Here is a 5,874-nt window from a genome sequence, read left to right on the forward strand (position 1 = left end):
TTTCTGCCTCTATGGAGCTGTCTATTATTTATCCTATTGAACTATTAATTTGTCTAAGGAGTACTATGGTAGACAGAATAATTGCCTTCCAAAGGTGTCCACTTCCTGATCTCCAAAACTTCTGAACATATAGCCAAAGGGATTCTGCAGATATGAGTAAGATTCCCGTATTTGAGATGGGGAATTTATCCTGTTTTATCAAGGTATCCTCAGTTTAATACACAGGCCCTTATAAACAGATAAATTTTCAGGCTGCAACAAGAGAGATGCAAAAGAAGAGAAAGGTAGGGAGAGAGAGGAAGCAGAGAAATTCTAAATATAAGAAGGATATGAGCTATTACTGTTCACTTTGAAGATGGAAGGGGGTAGCCATGAGGTGAGGAATGTGATTGGTCACTAGAAGCTGAAAATCACCCTCATCTGACAGCCGGCAAGCAGATGGGAACCTCAGTATCACAATTCCATGGAACTGAGCTCTGCCAGTGGGTGGGATTCTAAGTGAGCCAGGAAATGGTTTCTATCCCAGACCCTCCAGAGAAAATAGCCCTGATGACACCATGGTTTTGACTTTGTTGGACTCAGAGCACAACAACCTGACAAATTTACTGGATTTCTTACCTACCAACAAAAAGAATATAATTTTCAACCATTTTTAACCTTCCTTTTGGATGATGATCTGACATTTAATCATCTCTGAAATTAAGCAACATAGCTCCAAATTCTTTGAAATTCAGTTCCCTTTCCCTGGGTGTATCTTGACTTTTCATAAAGGGCACCCAAGAAAAATAAAGGACAACAAGAAAAATAAAAGAATATTGTTATTTTTTTCCTAGTAAGTTAGCAAAATCTCAAATCAAATATTATATATTTGATGTTGAATAATAATGACTCAGGAGATGATTTCTTACTTTCAGGATTAAAATACTTTGAGACAAAGAAAATTTTCTATACACGTGGCATGATGGCTCTCTGAGCACGATTTCTCTTAGTATTTGCTCTGAACCTCAAGGCCAAGACAGCTGGGGTAACTCCAGCTAGAGTAAATGTCTCAATGATGGAAAATATGCACAAATCTGATTCAGATACAAGTGAACCTGAAATGGAGATGTCTTCTTTTCCCTCTGCATTATTGCTAAAATTTCTGTTTCCCATCAATAGTATTAATTTTACTGTGTAACTACTGTGTAACTAATTATCAGGACCTGTGTGCTTACCAGAGGACACAGTTGTCCCCATGGAGTCCCATAGGGGAGGGGTCCTGACACAGTCTGAACAGGTGCTATGCTCAGGTTTTAAACAGGTTGTAGTCAGGACACTGGCTGTGCTGTTTTCAGCTGCAAGTTCAACTGGGAAATATATGTGCTTCCCAGCTCCACCAGATTATGACAGAAATCATTTCCTGATGGCTATATGACTGGAGGCCAAGGCCCTGAAGTTTTGCTGGCTATCACATCCGCTGGAGAAACCCCTGGGTCCCAAAGAGTTTCTCACATGACTGCTGCTTCACAGTTCAGCCAGAAGTTCTGAACCGGCTAGCTGACAGAATGAGAGTAATCATAGCAAGGATCTCACACCATCTTTTTCTATACTACTAGAATCATGTGACCTCTACTCAAGGAAAGGGGATTATGGAAGGCTGCAACCACTAAGTGGGCAGGCATTTCGCAGTGAGCCAAGGGTCCCATTAGAGTCAGATTTCATGATGCTATGTTACATTCCTATACTTAAAAAATGAAAAGATAAACTAGACTTGCATTGTTGTTAAAAAAAATCCCTATGTTCATTTAGAGATAAATATAGCAAACTTGATTAGGATCACTAGTACTATTATAGGCCTAAGATCAAGTGTCAATTGTAATGTGCAACTTTGATCTAGTTGTTTAACTGCTCTAAGACTTGAATTACTCTATGGAAAATGCAGATAAAATTACCTATTTACTAGTTACCCTATTTATTACACTAATTACCCTATTTACTAGTTTTTCAAGAATTAAATGACAGAATATATGTAACATGCTTAGTAAAGTGAAACAATAAAATTGAAAAAGTGATTTATTTCATATATGTATTTGTTTTTATTTTTTTTTAATTTAAATTTTATTGGTACAATTTCTGTATATATAATGATCACAATCATCATAGGGAATTTGTGCCTGTATATGATGTATCTTGATTCTTCTTTTTTTCCCATTCCCCCTTCCCTTTAACCCCTCCTCCCCTCCTTACTTCAAAAGCCCCATTTTCATTTTTTTCTTTCTTCTCTCATTTTTTCCCTTCCTTCCTTCCCCACTCCCACCTGCCTAGTTCCTCCTTCCTTTTGAACAATTTTTTCCTATTTCACATGGGCTATTAGACATTTTGGCCCCTATTTACACTTTCAGTGTCTTACACCTGAGAGACCATATGATATTTACATATGTGTGTGCAACCACTGTGGAAATCAGTGTGGAGATTCCTCCAAAAACTAGGATTAAAGGTCCCATTTGACCTAGCTATTCCTCTTCTGAATGCCTTCCCAAAAGAATTAAAAGCATCATATCACAGCAACATATGTGCATCCATGTTTATAGCAACACATATGTAACAGCTAAATCTTGGAAACAGCCCATCAACTGGAGACTGGATAAAAAGATGTGGTTTTTCTATACAATGGAATATTACTCAGCCATAAAGGATAAATTGAGACATTTATAGCTAAATGGATGCACCATATATGTATTTGTTTTTATAAAAACTCATTTTCCTAATTCTTGAGCAAGAGTTAAAATTAGTATTCCGGGCAAAATAATACCAGTTTTACATGGTATCTGTAGCATAGTCCAGACTATCAAACAAATATAGCATATACTATGTAAAGAGATTTTACTGATTATACATTTCATTTTAGATCCTTCTTTATTAGCTCATTAATACAAGATTTTGGAAATTGAATTTCATAAATTTCAAATTTAAGATTAAGGCTCACATTTTAAAATAATTCTCTAAAATTTCTTTAGCTGACATACCTGATTGAACTTTAGAGCGATTTTATTTTTATTTCTTCTCGCTGACCATCCCCTTCAGTAATGAATTTGTCTGCATGATGTATGAAATCATACAACTCTTTAAATATACAAATCAAGTGACAGTGAAAGGTGCAATTTTTCTAACAACCACTGTTTTGATAGCCCTTGTGTGCCCCATTCAGTTTCACATAAATTGAAGTGGAAAGCATGATTCACAGTATGAGTTCATGTACCAGCTGAATTTATTTTTGTCAATTAACAGCTGCATAAGTTGCTGAACTCATTTGGCTAATATACCACATTTCATTGAGATTATAGCATCCAATGCAGATCACATCAGGCCATAGCTGTCTTGCAAGGAAGAATTTTACTGTAGTCATTGTCATGGTCAGGGAGCATTTCCTTTTGGCTTTTGATTCTTCACTCATGGTAGACAGATGATAGATAGATAGATAGATAGATAGATAGATAGATAGATAGATAGATTCTTCTTAGTGATTCATGCTGGATCCATTTGGTAACTGAGCAACACTATTTCCTACTGATAAAACTTGGTGAAATGAATTTTTATAAGTCAGAAAATTGTATTTTAGAATTAGGGAAGAATGTTAATACCTGGTTTGCTACTTATGCTCCACATTTGTCTGTGTTTTAATTCTTTTTTCAATATTATTCTTTGTCCTTCATGACTATCATTAAAATAATTGTGAAATTCAAGAATGAGATACACACTTAGAGTTCCAAGACCTCGGGCTAGGTCTCGCAATTCATAATTCATAGTTTCATCATAATCATTGATTCTGTTGATCCTCAGCTTCCTCACTTATAAAAAGTGGGTTACTAAATTTCTTTCCTAGCTACTAAGATATGAATAACACATTCAGTGTGTATCACAGTTACTACTTTATCCCGGGAGTGGATGGCTAAGTCTAAATCAGCCACACAAACACAATTCTATTTATTATTTTTATATAAGAAATGCATGTAAATTTTAAATTCTACTCCTATATACAATGTAACTTCCAACCTGCTAGATGTCAGATGTACGAAGATTGTGATCCTACAACATCTAGGAATGAAGTTGTGAACCAAAGGAAGAAGTTAAGAGAGCTTTATTGGAAATAAGGAAAAATAGTTCCTGTATTTCCAGGAGGAGTACTGGATGGGGTGGCCACGAAGGCCCTTTGTCAAGAGTAATTTATACAGCAATGTGGATAAAACATGGGTCAAACTACAGGATTACCAGTATAGCCTCTTAGCTGATATTGATCCAATAGGGAAATGAGTCATGTAGCAAGAGTGCATGGAAAGAACAAACGCATTTTGGGGAAGGGATGGGTCTAGGTGCTATGGTCATTCACTTGGGCAATTGATGCCTATCTGGACTTCTTGGATCAAGTGGTGCCATTTATAGTATAATTCCAAGTTACTGCTTATCTCTTAGGGAGGCATGGAAGCCTGGCCATTGCATCTCTATTTTAAGGCTTGGCTTTCTTCAGATTTGGGGCCTTATATTGCTTCCAAAATCAAACATATGTAAAAGTACAAAGAATTCAAGAAACAAAAAGCTGACAAACCAATAATTGGTAAGGGAGTTTAATTGATCCATTGACTTCTCCTTACTGTTGCCACTCACTGTTTCAGTGATCTCATCTCAGTCAGTGTATTCCACATTAACTTTGAGTCATGCATCAAGTCTTCTATATCACTCCCTTGAGTGTCAGACATATATTCAACTAATTCTCTTTTCTAAATGTTTTGGTAGTGGAAGGGGATGAAACCCAGGGCCTTGAACATACCAAGAAAGCTCTCTACCACTGAGATGCTTATCTTCAGAATTGTGGCCACCAGCCACAATTCTGATGTCTTTATATTTTGTGCTGACCTCCTTGAATGTCCAGTTCCCCTCTGACTGTGTATTAATTTCTATCTAACTTAGCTGCCTATGATACTATGCCATTGCATTAGCTTCTGTAAAAATGTTTTATATTCACTTCTGAGTAAAACTGATATCATATAATGATGTGCTTTCAGTTTAAGGATATTCTGGCAGCATTGTAAATACAACTGCTTTATAAATTATAAATGTTTTACACATTTGAATTATTACAGATAAAGAAAAATGGATGACATAAACTTTCTCTGAGAAATAAGTTAACCATTTTTATTTCTTTAATAAAAGGATATGCATGGATGAAATTTAGGAGGGCAAAAATATGTGATAGAAGAATAAATATGAATGTTCTGTAATATTTACTCAAAGTACACTGAAAGTGGTTATTAGCAACAGCAGGAAGGATATCTTAAAATTGTAACTGTAACCTTATGAGATAAATGTCTTTTAAGCAAGGTGATACTAAATGCTTGCTGCATTACCTGGTGCAATGATACTAGACACTGAGTTATGAAGTGTAGTGAGCCTTGTGCTGATCATAACACAGTAAATCAAAGGGGGCAGTTTAGTGGCAAATTAAATAAGTCAGTCTTATCAATAGCTATGTAGGCTATTTCTAAGACCAGTGGATATATGAACTGCCTTAATTTGACAGTCATGATGAAGGATTGGCTCAAATTGCAACGTAACTTATTTTTGTTGGAAAACCACCACATTATTTGTGATTCATTCCAGCAAACCTGTGAAATAGCTAGGACTTCGTGGCTTCCAAATGTGCACATTTGCCCAGACTGCTTCATCCCCCAGAAAATCTTAGGTGAGGGAGGATTTCAATGTCATTGTTTGAGTGATAGCTACAGGGCTCTGCCTTTCCAAAGAGATCCTATAGGATGTCTGGAGCATAGAGGAGGTCATGGGTCCTTGAGTTCCTCCTCTGGAGTTACATAGCTGCATCACTCGTACTGTTTTGATAAA

This window comes from Heterocephalus glaber, unplaced genomic scaffold, assembly GCF_053883595.1.
Source record: "Heterocephalus glaber isolate CG9 unplaced genomic scaffold, H.glaber_assembly_v1.0 deba00001454, whole genome shotgun sequence".
NCBI classification, from domain to species: domain Eukaryota; kingdom Metazoa; phylum Chordata; class Mammalia; order Rodentia; family Bathyergidae; genus Heterocephalus; species Heterocephalus glaber.